The sequence below is a fragment of the Wyeomyia smithii genome, chromosome 3 (genome assembly GCF_029784165.1).
Source record: "Wyeomyia smithii strain HCP4-BCI-WySm-NY-G18 chromosome 3, ASM2978416v1, whole genome shotgun sequence".
Lineage (NCBI taxonomy): Eukaryota > Metazoa > Arthropoda > Insecta > Diptera > Culicidae > Wyeomyia > Wyeomyia smithii.
This window is the reverse complement of record NC_073696.1, coordinates 246,028,387-246,043,225: the sequence shown is the minus strand read 5'-3', so window position 1 is coordinate 246,043,225 and position 14,839 is coordinate 246,028,387. Positions and strand designations below refer to the sequence as shown.

General features: G+C 38.4%; 1 long non-coding RNA gene across 1 annotated transcript; it reads left to right on the top strand.

Annotated features, from left to right (window-relative positions):
• Positions 1–6,435: 6,435 nt before the first annotated feature.
• Positions 6,436–7,979, top strand: LOC129732948 (uncharacterized). Its single transcript, XR_008729391.1, has 3 exons — positions 6,436–6,541; positions 6,600–7,317; positions 7,378–7,979. It is a non-coding gene; the product is annotated as an uncharacterized LOC129732948 (long non-coding RNA).
• The last annotated feature ends 6,860 nt before the right edge of the window (positions 7,980–14,839 follow it).

Genomic DNA, 14,839 nt, shown 5'->3' with positions numbered 1-14,839 from the left:
TTTATAGTTTTCTATACAATAGAGCAATAAAACTAAATACCATATTAAAACTCGAATCTGACGTCGTCAAAGTGAAAAGCAGCACTAAAGTGGCTATTACACGAAGTTTGCTTGAAATGACAGTCAATATTAGCTTACCGTGTGATATCAGATTATTTGTCAAAAATATTTTCTGTTTGATTCAGTAAATGAAAAATTGCGCAAATATTTGCTTCGTCCAATGCTGTTCTCTGCTAGTTAGTTCACTACTGAGCGAATAGCTGACTGGAATTTTTTTTTTCGTTCATTGACAAAAATTTTTGAAACCTGTAAATTGATTAAACAAATTGAAATTCGTGAATCAATGCGACCAGAAAGAAATACTTTAATAAAACTAACAATCAGTGTAACTTGGGTCGTGGTCGTTATTTCACATGAAAATCTTTTTGCAGGTTAATTACGTAGACATTTAAATGCTCTAAAACTGACTTATTTTGAGTCATTTTAGAATATTGTTCTGCTAATGACAACTAGATTTTCTTCGAAGTTTTTTTTTCGAAAAATAACTCGCATCGTTATGGCATAGCAACTACATTTGATTAAAATGAGCGCTTTACTACGTTTAAGCAAACAAAGTTTTGAGCAAATATTTACTATAGTGTAATAGTATAGAAATACACCTATTACTCCGAAAACAATTTTGCCCAAAAAAGTCCGTACCAAATATAGCAAATCTAATCTAATAATCGTCTAATGCCTGCCTAACACTCAGCTTTCTCTTCAACAAACTAAAAGCATTGGACACTCAGGTTTCTAATGAAAACAAACTGGAATCGATGATTTGGAAATATTATAGAAATCAAATACCCGCGGTGATTTAGCGGACTTAAGCAAAGTTTTACAGAAGGAAATTAAATTATTTGGGCTTAACGGAAATTTGCCAACGGATCTGAAGGGATTGTTTAACGACATGCAGACCTTGAAACGTCCCTTTCTGCAAATATTTGCAGCAAAAGTCGATCGCGAATTGCTGATGTAAACTTGAATATCTTTTGTTTTTTTTTTATTCGCTCTACATACGAATTTGTAACGAAATTTTAAACGATTTTTAGTTGCCTTTTATTATAAACTTTATTTGAAATCTCATTATTTTTAATTTATTTTCCATTCCCGGGTTCCCGGGAAATGAGGTTTTTCATTCCCGTTTCCCGGGAAATCGATTCCCGGGAATATTGCAAACCCTAGTTCTGGTATATATTTTGATTGATAGCCAAACCACTAGGCTTGAACCACGATTTGATAAAAAGGAAAAAGTCCTTTTCTGTCCACTACTCTGACCGATCTTCCACTACCTTCCTGGCGGATTATAGTTGAGATTCGCAGGACACAACACAATAGGAACCGAAAGATTCTTGCTCTCAAAATAGTTCATCGTGAAGTTTTCACTAAAATTGTTGTGCAGTTTATAGCGTCCGTACAATGCGCTTGCGGAATGCTCCTTGTTTGGACGTCTTTTTGGAACGAACTGAGCATGCAAAATACTACTACAATACTGGCATGAAGAGAAAAGATAGAGCTTCCATATACATATTCTCATTTCTCTCTGAGCGTGTTTGTTGTGAAGTAAAAGAGCTCCAAAAATATTCCAGATTTTTAGTTATTACCCGTTAGAGTAGAGCACTCGCTTAGCATGTGAGAATAAAAAGTAAACTCTTAAATTGAAACGGGAATTTTTTTATCATATTGCAACTGTGGTCAGAATCCGCTACAGATACGAAGTAGTGTAATGTTAACCACAACTCGATAATATATTAACAGCAGTAAACACGAAACCAATCCTAGTTCAGTCAAAAGTTTAGCATGTTTTTTTGCTAAAAATGCAGAATTCGTTCCAAAAAATTCATTACACTTCTCGCGTAGCTTTCAAAAAGGACCTAAGTTACACTGAGAGATTCTCTTTGTGTACTTTCTCTTTGAATAATAATTAAGCTATTTTTACATTTTCCATGATAGTCTTTGCATAGTATTGTATTATTAGCAATACCGCTATTGAGAAGTGGCATGCTTATTATTATTGTCTATCACTGCTTGTGTGTAATGTGATACTCTTCCTTTTACACGCTTACTGTTCTACTATACCGATGCTCGTTCCTCTTGCCAAATATCACCAATTATAATTCCCTGCAAAAGTTTTGTCGGGAGTTATGTTTTTGATAAGAGGAAGTCACGCAAAGGTGTTATAGATTTCAGCGTAAAGGAAGGGTAAGTGGTGGGGAGCCTGCAAATGAACCCATTAAAGTCCAGTTTTGACGTTGAAACGCTACGCGAGGCTCCACTCAAAATGTCGCATTAACAAAAATGGTCGACTTTACAGCAGCATTCCGAACTCCATTCAAATTTCAGCACGACCATAATTTAGTTTTCATCCAGTCGCACAGCGGCAATATGCAACACGCAATAACTCCATATACTTTTGCGTGGCTGGAAGTGCGCTGCTCCTTCTGCTATCTGCTCTATAAGACAGAAGAAAAATCTCGTTGCGGCTTAGAAGCAACACAATTCGTGTTGCTTTGTTGCGTGGCTAAGAGTCCCATCAGTACGGTTTCACCGGTTGCTAATGTCCAATTCCACAAAAAGCGGGCAACCAATTTAATCGACCATTTTTGATTTAGCTAAAATTTGTCGTAAACATTTCTATAGGCAAAAGATGCCATTTTGTACTATTTGTTTAAATTTTTGGAACACGACACATTTTCGAGAAGCTATTGAAAAATGCTATGTTGGGAAGGTATTGATGATTACAAATATTTTTAAAGCCAAACGGTTTGTTTGATCGGAGTGACGTCTTGGACAAAGTTGTAGATAATCTATTTTTCGTTCCAAAAAACATACACTCTGAAAAAATTGTTTATTTTTTGAAAACAAAGTTGAAGAAAAATCAAAAATTATTTATCTAAAAAAGTTCATTCATTTATGAAAACTACAAAAGAGAACCTAAACATTGACAATTGTTTGATCATGGAAAAATCAACAATGTTTTGCAAAAAAATCTTTTTAATTTTATTTCGCAGAGGGTATATATTTTCGAAGGGCATAATTACGGTTTATTTGAATGGCATAGTGGTTTTGGCAAAGTTTTAGATAGTAACTTTGTTTTTTAAAAAAAAATTCTATGTTCAGGTAAACTTTTGCATATTTCATAAATAAATAGATTCTAAAAAATTAGCTCTTTTAGATAAACATTTATTTTAGATAGATATTTTTTTAGAAAGACAAATTTACTAACTACAACTTTGCCAAAGATGTCATACCGACAAACAAACCGTTGAAAAATATTTGTGATTTTTTCTGATAGCTTCTCAAAACTGAGTCGAGTTTCTAAAAATTAAACCAACAGCACAACATGGCATCCGTTGCCCATAGAAACGTCTATGTAAAGTTTCATCCAAATCAAAAATAAAAAGTTAAAAAAAAATTCCGGCGAAATCCAGCCCGGTCGGTAAAAAAATGACTCATAGAATTAACAAGAGTCAACACTATGCTTTAGTTAAATAAAAATCACCTTGAATACGAAGCTTTAAGCAAACAAAAGATGTACGGATTATCTCGCAATAAAGTTGCAGACAGAGTTGCTAGATCTCGATTACTACTGAAGACGCATGCTATTCACAACATATTTTGTTCAGATGGAAAATAGTTTAGATTGGAGGCTGTCTCGAACAAGCAGAATGATTGTGTGTATGGAGCATGTCTTCGTGATATTCCAGCCGATAAAAAAGCAGTGGGACGATTCCAGAATGTTTCAGCTGTTATGGTTTGGGGAGCAATGTCTAACAGAGGAAAGTTGCCACTGCTATTCATCGACAAGGGACCATACTTATATGACGTAGCATTCATGGGGGGAGGGGGGATGTCATCGGTTTGTGACAAACTGAGACAAAGGGGAGGGGAGGGGTTGGATTAGAATCGACGTAGCATTTATTTTGAAAGACCGATTTTTTTTACAGGAAAAGTGTATACTAAAAATAGACTGAAACATTGCACAAAGTTTTCCAGTTTTATCTGTAGCATTCTGGAATCTTCAGAAAGCTCTGCTACATAAACAATCGCTTGGATTCCCAAACGCACAATCTGTTTTGAAAACAAAAATCGTTGTTTCTTTGTGGCTTTTAACAGTGAAAATTACAAGATACAAATTTCTTTTCAAAGCGCGAAGCGCAAGCGCAGGGATTAGGTTTTTTGCGAATTCCGGAACATTTTCTGTAATTTTCCACAGACATAGATCACGCGAAGTTGCATAAGCATCAAATTAACAAATAAATAAATAAATTGAATTAGACATGGTGATTTTTTTTTCAAGTATTTTTTTTTTGTATTTATGTTACCACTTGTATTTTTGTACGATTCTCTCAGAACCGAAGGAAGGAAGCATGAATGCTTTTTTTCAGAGGGGTCTAAATGTTTGTGACTAAATTCTACGACGGGGGAGGGGGGGTTTGAAAATCATGAAAATAATGCACGTCGTATAGAGTATATTTTATGGCATAAATTAAGTGTATCACTTTCACGGTGACACTCAATAAAAAGGATAAGCCTCTTATAACATGGCTCTAAAATATATATCACAAACAAAAAGCCGCTGCTTTTCTAATTTATTTATAGTTCATTTTTTCACTGGATTGCAGTTAAAAAGATATGCTAATTATTTCACAAAAAATATGAGGAATTGATGATTGAGCCATTTGTGTTCAAGATAAGTTTAATGAAAGTAACAACACAAGCATTCAAACAGTACATGGCAAGTATGATGCTACACCATTCTATCCTGTTCTCAGCTATAAAAAACGAGCTGGAAATTGGTTGAATGCTTGGCAACTAAACCAGAAATGATTGATTTGAAATGATGTGTCAACTATTATATCACAAACTTGGTGTAATCTTTATTTTTTGATCAAGACATTGACACTGAACCAAATTTAAAGTTCAGTGGTAGTAACATAATAAACCTTTCAGGGGGACACATGCAAACTGCAAGAAATTTTAAAAATCCTTGTTAACGGAAATTTTTCTGACATTTCTATTTCCTGGAATTTCTATCAAAATTTTAGTTGTAATTTTAAATTTTCAGAAACAAAACATCAAAACACATTTTGTCTCATTGTATATTAATTAATAACCATTTTTATTTTTATTCAACATGTTCTTAGACTGGTTTCTGAGCTGCAATGCTTTAAATAAGGTGTGTGCCAAAATGCATCCCTTTCGAAAATTTACATTTGAGTCTAAAAAATTTTTCAACCCTTGGAAAATACTCAGTTTAGTTAACAAAATATGTTATGCAAAGTGTAGTTTAAATCGAGACAGTTCGATTAATATTTCTGTCTGTACAATCAAAAGTATTTTTTTGCTGTACAATGAAAAGTATTTTTCATAAATGTTCAATAGACATAGGAACATGGACAAACACATGCAAAGTTTACATGGCTAGATATTGTAAAGTTTGTCGCCATTCAAATCAGTTTATCAGCACAGCGCTGGTATTGTTTAATATAAAGATTGAAGTCAGCAGTTTTAACACATTGAGGATGAATGTTAATCCCAAGTATCATCCGCTGGTTCTCTATGTAATTACAGCTAATCTGGCAATAACGGAGTAGCAACCGCGGGCGGTCAAATGCTTATGCTTAAGCTCATTCAAATCAGTTCATCAGCACATGTTTCAATCAATCCGAAAAAAAAATCTTCAAAAACCTTCTTGGTGCTGGAAAATCAAAAAAACGTCGAATAAATAGTTTTCTTGGCAAATCTGCGCTGAACATTTGCAATTATGATACCGTTAGAATAAATAAATACTTTTTTACTGATAAAACAATTTTTGTTAATAATACCTGTTTATTTCCCACATTCATTAGAGAACATTTGAAGACAACTGTTATCCTTTATAAGCAAAATTTAGTGTTGATTCGACCAGATTAAAAGAACTCGCAAGTGGTATAAGGCATATTTCATTGATGTTATCACTCAAAACTTTATTCTGATTTTATTGAAAATTCCGTTCGACTATTTTCAATTTAAAACTTGTGATGAAACAAAGATGGGAAGGAGAAGGACGCCAACTAGCACGATTATTTGCATCGAAGTGTGGTCGATTTACTACTTATCTGCCACAGTCGAAAGTATTAATTTATTCATTAATTATTATTGAAATAAATCTTCTAACACGAGAAAAATATTCCATCTGGAATCATATGAAAAACATTTCCCCCAACGGTACGACATACCGGGTCCGGCTGGTTCGACGAGATAAAACAAAAACAACCCACCATAGTAATCCCAACACTGTTTGACAGCTTCGCCAATTTACTCAACCACCCACGGTTAACCTTCTTGTAAGGAAGATAACCCGCTCTAGGCTCACCCAGTATCGATTATTTTCTTTTGTTATCTTTGCCTATGTCGAGGGTACACCACCGAAACACATTTCGACTGTGGACATTTCTCGTTCTGCGAACGACAAACAGAATCTCGTGAATAGCTAAAAATATACGACCACTAAACACATGTTGGTTGTATAAATTATAACACGAAATGGATCATGTCGTTTTTTTTTCTCTTTTCAGAGCAACACTGCAAGTCAATCGTATCGTATTGCTACTTATGCAAGCTTACCAAAAACAAAACCTTTCGTTTCGCTTCTCCAGCAATACAATGGAGTTTTTATTCCTTATCGTGCACTCAATCAGAACCAATTAGTTATTTGATTTTCGTCGTTATCGGTGTTTAATTTTGATTCAGCAAGCACTCGAGACGTAACTATTTCCATTGATCAAAGCCAAGTGCAACGATGAGATAACAATCGCTGCTATACACACAAGTGCACAATGATAGTGTGGTGTTTATTCGTTCTGTCACTGGACGCTCGTGACGGTAATCGTCAACCTTTCACCCGGAATAGTTCACTAGTGACTGGTGCAAGTGTAACATAGCAAAACACACTTCGAACCACGAGTAGATTGTTGGCGAAAAATGGCATCCCTGACGAGTTGCGAATGTCCAAACTACGCATGTGTGAAACTTTGCGAGAAAAAAAAACATTCTCAACAAACCCAAGCTGATGGAAACTACCAACTAACGCAACGATGACATCGGTTTTGTAGCAAAATACGAAGCGTAAACATTTTGTTTACCACTTATGGAAACGCATGGTATTTTTGCACTTAAGATTCAATGCCGTTGTTTATTGAATCTAATCCGCCAAAAGCGAAAATGTTTCTTATCGCTTCAGTACCATTCCACAGAACAAATGTAGAAATCTCCCAACAAACATTCACTGAATTTGTATGAAAAACTGGTCTATCGAAAATGATGATGGTGGAAGAATAACTTTTCGTATTTTAGAACGACTTCATAGAGTAATCAGGGGCCCACTATTAATCGAAGAAAACGGACCTCAAACTTCTGAGTTTTCATCAATATCGACAATTTCAGGGACGGGAGCGAAAACGAGGATTGACTGCCTGTCTTATGAATATATGAAGTACCGCTCATAACAGAAAAATCTTTGAATGAACATCAAACGAGAAGAATCAACCAAGATTGTAGCCACTTTCTGGGTATTGAAGGAAAACCCCTGCAAAGCAGATGAAAACTTATGGATTGAAATAGTCTTCCCCAATGGGGAGCTTTAACCGATTAATGCAGCAGAAGTCTGTCAAATCAGTTTTATAAGCTGAAGGTAAGTGCTGACAGGACAGAGAAAAAGTTAGAATAGGAAAATAACGGAGATTCATTCTACTTATTCTTTTCGGTACGTTTTTTATTAGTAGATTTTATGTTTTCGGTGAAAATCGAACACGACCGTTCTTTGTGATAGTTTTTGACACAATTGACTATTCCACCCCCTTTGAAAGAGATCGTAGGTATTCAGTCAATTTGGGAACCTACGATTCCGGACTGGACAGTCTCGATGGACAGGAGACTGAAAATGACTACTGACTAATTCTCCGGGTCAGCTGGTTCATCTGGAACCTCAGGAACAGCGGGCCTCATCGGTTAGAAGGTAAACTCATCCAGCAGCATGGATGATGGCAGGTTGGGTGAAACTGGAGAACTCTCACAATCACCATGATGTTGCTTCAGCTGATTTGCGTGCGAGCAAATGAGACGAGTATCCCACATAACGTTATAAAGGGTGGACACGAAATCATTTCAACACCTTCAATTGGCTTAAACTTTTTTCCCGAATTCCGTAATTTTTGCACCTCCAGAATGTATTGTTTACATCCTGTGAATTTCGACAGTTGTGTGTTTTGTTGCCGCCAATATGGAAGCTATTCAAGTGAAAGAGTGAGAACTTTCCCATCATGTGTTGGGAAAAATGCTTCACATTTGTAATTCAACCGTCTCAAAAATTCCTAAAAGGTTCAAGGATAAGTTGACGTTGGATCACACAAGTGGAGCTGGAAGAAAACCGGGATCAACAGACAGAAAAATTGAAGAGAAGGTCAATAAAATTTTTACCTGTAATCTCAACACTTCAATACATGGTGTGGCCAAAAGGCTTGGAGTTTCGAAATCGTACGTTCAGAAGATCAAAGTAAGAAGTAGATTACACACATACAAGGTTCAAAAGTTCCTAAAACTTGATGAATGCCATCAGGCAACTGCCAAAACCCGCGCCAGACAGCAAACCTGTAGACGAAAAGTAGTTATTATGAGAATGATGATGAAACGTAAAAGCTGACTTGGAAAAACTATCAGGGCAGAAGTTTTTTACTGGAAAGGATAAGTTAAAAGTAGATGACTGTTTCGAGAAGGAGAAAGTGTTCAAATTCGCCGTCAAGTGCCTGATTTGGAAAGCTATCTGCACCTGTGGCAAGCGAAGTCAAGTTTCCGTCACAAAAGGAACCATCAACAGTAAAATTTAAAACACTGAATGCCTCAAAAAACGTCTTATGTGACTTCTGAGACAGCATATCCACCATGTGTGTATGATCTAGCCTTTTGTTGCTATTCGAAAACTGTTTTAAAATGGTATGAGGCGAAGGCGGTCAAGTTTGTTCCTGAAGACCTGAACCTGCCCCAAACTGCCCGGAGCTTTGGCCTATCGAAAAGAATTGGGCTATGATGAAACAGAAACTCAGAAAGACCAAGGAGAATGGGTCATGCTCGAGAAATAATAGAAAAATGATAATACAGACTCTTATAAATAGCGTGAACCGAAAATGTAAAGCGTTTTATCATGGAACCTCCAAAAATTGATCCAATGCATGCAAATTATTAATGCATAAAACTACTCTCTGAGTTTAAATTATATGCGATAAATATGTTGGATGTTTGACACCATGTTTTCTGTGTTGCCATGATTTCGTGTTCACCCTTTAGTTTACTCGGCCTTTGCGCTTCACGCTCGTTCCAGAAACTCACTTGGTTGCGTTGCGTCGATGAAACTCTGCGTAGACCAGAGCATCTGCTACGAACTTCCGTTTGATGACGTAAGGGCGTCTGTTGAACTGCTTCGTGTTACTTCAGTTGGACTTGGAATCTGTGGTTTGACAAGATCGAGTGTTGTACGGATCGATCTTCCTAGGAACAGATCAGCAGGTGGCTTTCCTTCAGAAGCGTTTCGATTCGGGGTTGAGCAGTACATGGATAACAGGATCTGCAGATGCAGGAAATTGGCCATGTTTTCCCTCTTGACAAGCTTCTTTAATCTCCTCTTTAGTGTGTTAACAAACTTTTAGGCCTGTCCATTCGACTGCGGATGATACAAAGCAATGGTCAGGTGACAGATACAGTTTGGTTCTAAGAACTGCTTGAAAGTTGAACTGATGACCTGGAAATTATTGTCTCAAACCAGGGTTCGTTGATTTCCATAACTTGCGAAGTTTCCTTCAAAACTTTCTACTGTTACTGTCGTTGTTGTACTGTGGGCACTGAAGAGAGGAAAACTTCGGGCCATTTGGAGTAAGCGTCGACGATAACCTGATAGTAGTACCCATCCATGGGGCCAGTGAAGTCGATGTGAACGCGCTCCCAAGGCACTTTAGAACGGTTTAGAACTAGATCACGGCTTGTTTCCTTAACGATTATTTCGAATGTGACCGGCAAAGGAGAGATGGAGTCGTTGAGGATCGCTTTCACATCCGACTAGATGTGCACAGCAGCAATTACGTAGTCTTCGTCCGGTCTACTGTTTGAACTCATCAGGCGTGACAGCAGATTAGCATGTTAAAGCTTGTAGTCGGCACGAACAGGATGTCAAAGTTGTAAGGCCTTTGCCATGCTGAACGCCAACGCCGTAAGTAGAGCTGTGCAGTAACCTACGGTAAGGCTCTCGCCTGATCGCTCGCGTTGGCGTTCAGCATGGCAAAGACCTAAAGCAGCAGCGTGAGTGCCTAGTGTTGTAGGTGATTTGCAATGTGAACTGGAATACCCTTCCTGTTTCCGAATATTTTCAACAACGTGATAATGGGTAACAGTAAAAATAAGCACCAAAGCTTCCTTCTCGATTCGTCCGTAGTTCTGTTAAGCTGGCTTCTATAAGCGTGTGCGTTGACCTTAACTGCGACGTTCAGGAACCGATGCATAATCGCCAGCATCAATGATTTTTTTATCTGGATCGTAAGTCAGCAACAAATCAGACAGGGACTGTTTCAAAACGTTCGAAGAACCTCTGACATCCGGCGGTCTAATCCCAACGGCCTTCTTTCTTTAGCAGATGGTCCAGTGGCGCACAAAATTCTCTTATCTGGCCAATGAACCGTCCGTAATAGCTGATTGCATCCAAATAATTTCGCAGCTGCTAGACGTTTTTCAGGGCTGGCATCTGGAAAATGGCGCACGTCTCCTCAGGATCTGGATAAAGACCATTCTTGTTGATGATGTGACCCAGGAATTCTATCTATGGAAGAGAAATACGGCACTTCTCAATGCGGAGATGAGACGTAAAGGCTGCGATCGTGATCCTCCTGAGTATCATGATGTCGTCAAGATACGGTTCGACAGCTGGAATGCCGACTACCATGCTGTCGATGATCCTCTGGAGAATACCAGGGGCTTATTTGACTTCAAGCAGCAAACGATTGTACTGAAATAATCCTTGATGAGTGTTAATGGTCAGCATTTTATGGAATTCCTATTGGACTTCCACTTGGAGATATGAATCTTAGAGATGTGCGAGAAAAAGCGGGAACCAGCTAGCCAACACAAATATTCCGGAGGCGGCAAAAGATAGCAATTAAATTCCAACGCGTCCTCGATACCCGTAGAATAATCACTACAGACACGAACGGAGACGTTGTCAGACTTGCGGGCTGACCTTTACCTTGCAATCTTTGTAGCTGGGTGTTTTTTTTTTTTGAGGTGCAGGAAATCTGCGAACAAACACCTGAGAAGAGAACTTAGGGTGTGAGGATGAAACTAGGGGAGAGATGCTGGGGTAGTTACACTCCCCCAAACACCTACTGGTCCCTGTCCCGACTCACTAAAATCCCTCCAGTCTCCAGCCCTGGTCTTTCCGGAACGACGGGGAGTGGCTTTTGTGCGTAATGCAACCTCTTTACTCTTATAACCACCTAACTAACTACCTGGAGACTGGTAGTTAGCTACCACTAGCGTGTTGGTGGTTTACCCGCCACACACGTTGCAGCTCCAGGACGATCTGGGAGGCGGCCGCACAGATGTCCGGGTCGTCGCACATCCTCCGGACTAGATTGTCCGGAGTAACGCCAGGCTCGCTCAGAGCCATCATGTCGCTCCTCGCTTTTACAAAACGGGGGCATACGAAGGAAACATGCTCAGCAGTCTCCTCCGTCTCCACGCACTCGGGACACATGGGGTACCCCGCGTATCCGAACCTGTGCAGATCTGTGTCAAATATAAGTTCACTTCGCCATAGCGCCTCCCGAGCCAACCCGGTATCTCCGGAATAAGTCGGTGCTTCTATCTGCTCTTTGTGGAGTTAGACTATTCCCGCTGCCAGCGGAGCATCGAGAATGACCTTCTGATACCTCGTATACCTTGTATGGGTTACATTGGTAGAAACATTCTATGTCCTCCTTGATGGCGATGCTAATAGGCATCATGCCGGACAAGACACAGATTGCATCGTATGACACCGTACGATACGCTTTCGCAACTCTCCGAAGTATGAACGAGACCACGCTGGCAAGAAGTCTTCACTTGCTGCCATAAACCGCTGAGCTATTTGACATCATACGAGATAGTGCTGCAATAGCCGATGAGGCAAAGTCGACGTGGCTCCCGACCGTGAGCTTACCTCGTCAACCAGCTCTGTGTCAACCTCGGGAAGGGTAGCGAGGGCCACCGGCCTCTTCGGACAATCCACAGGGCGTGAATCGGATTCGAGGTACAGTTTCACTTGTACTTTAGTGCAACGACCAAGAGAACTTTGAAAAAGACCACTAAACCTGGAACGTAGCTTCTCTATCAAGCTAGCTCGGACTTCTACTGTACGGACTGGACCAGACCATCAATAGAATTGATCAATCGTCTCGATGCCGAAGACGTTGCATAGTGATGACGTTTTGAAAAAAGACTATCAAAAGCCTTTTCTCACTGTTTCTTACATTTCAGGGGTTTTGTGTCTTCGGAAGAGTTGCTCAGAATTCTGATTAGAATTATCTGATATTTTAGAATTATCTGACATTTTAATTTTGCTTATTAAGCTTGTATTCCACTTAGAAAAACAAATTTTTTTATTTTACGAGATGTTCAATCTCTGTCTTCGGCAAAGTTGTAGAGCTATCGAATTCCCAGGTCTTATCTCCTAAGAGATATAACTGTTTTTGTTGAAAGACTACCTTAAAATTAGTTTCTTCACTTTAATTATATCTTAACTATGTGATGTTTTTTTTTTCACATTCCAAACGCGTCCATGCGCTGCAAACTTCGTCGAAAGAATAGGTTTTCTCGACTCAGCTTTCACACGATCATTCCGATTTACACACAAGTCAAACAAATTTCAAGGTGTATATATGTTTCATGAATTTGGCTACACTCTAATTATTTCTTGAGTGATTATCAAATATATATAAATCGATTTTTCTTTTTGGATGTTTATTACCCTTGTTTGTGTATTTATTTGGTTATCTCGATTCATCTCCAACAAACTACTTCTGATCAACTTGAGATGTTCTAGAAAGTTTTATATAATAACAAAACACATTTTTTTATAAAAAAAATAGTCAATTCTGTTAAACCATCTCCGAGATAGAGCGATTGTAAGGTAAAATATGACAATTTTTAAAATCAAATTATTTAAAAATTGTGAAAGTTAGTGAGGTATTACTCAACGTCATTTATTTTGGCATGTTTTGAGATACAAGTACACATATTTCTCATAATCGGGACTTTTCAGGAACTTCGAATTTTCATAGTTGAGAGATAGCAACGTGCCAACGATATGCTTTTGGACGTAACGATGTCCTGCTCAGTGTAGGAACAATAGCTAGGCTGACCAGACGTACCGTTTTTTCGTTCATTTTGAACCGTCTCGTCGTTTTAACATTTTGTACCGTTTTAGGAAATTTCTTTAAAAATTTTCGAAGTAAAGCTTTGCGCGGCCAGATAAAGGGTTTTGGGGCTCGAGGGCCAAGTAATATGTCGAGGCTTTTTTATGATGTAAAATTTAAATTTAGAAACATGTTATACGAAAAAAAAAAACGCTAAAGAAGGGTTATAAAAGGATTTTGTCTAAATTCCAGGTTTTTCATAGTGTCACGATTTTTTTTTAACTTTCGAAGGGGGGGGGGCAAAATGTGGGAATCCGGAGGCCATGGTTTCCCTGGCACCTCTTTAGAATCGACTATGAGTATGTGGCCTGCAAAAGCACAAAATCACTAGTTTCACGACCTTATCGCCAAAAACTACACTGAACTACATAAATTTTCATCAAATGCTAAATATTAATTGTTTGTATGCTTTGGCTAATAAACAGTTTTGAATATTAATCTTCCCATGTGTCCCGTTTATAAACCCATTTGTCCCGTTTTCCCCTCGATAAAATCTGGTCAGCCTGACAATAGCCTTCCTTTTGTGACACTTCCTCTTGCACTTGCGGCAATAACGGTTGCGATAGGCGCACTTTTGACATAATGTGGGTCATATACATATAACTAGCAATTCTCGAGGGTGCTTTGTATGCTGTTCACGTAGCATTCGTGGAACTGCGTGCCAATCTTGCGTAGAAGCAGCCTCACTTCCGCGATGTCGTCCAACTGCTTTCCGGCTTTGAAACGAGCTTACCACGATACAAAAAATATTCTGCCGTCATGGTCGTGCTGCAAGTTGTCATTTCCAGTTAAGAGACTCGATGATCCGTTTACTACCAACCGGATTGGCAGTTGTCCGTTGGAGATCAGCCCTACTTTTAAAGTCATATTACCACAAAAGATCAAAATAATGGTCGCAATGGTTCAAATTTTACAAAAAAGTCATATTCAGCCCTACTTAAAAGAACATTTATTCCCATACATTTCATTGCCACCCTACTAATTAGTGACCCTTATTCTGGTTTACGAATGTGGCACTTTCGCATTTACATTCTCGTTTTCAATACTTTCGAATGCGATTCGTAAAAAAAAACAAGCCAAACAAGCTGTCTATTCAAGCAAATTAGAAAATGCTGCTTCCTTTTTCGAATGAGCTGGAGGGTCTTCAAATTGAATGTAACGAACGAGGGAATGCATGTCCGATATACTTTCCGAATGCGACGCGGCTGTTGACAAAAATAAATGCGTTATCGAAATATCAATAGAATTCAATAATTCAACATCTTTCGCCAATTTCATCTGCTGAGTTCAGCAGATTCGAATTTTTTTTTAGAAATATCTAGTAT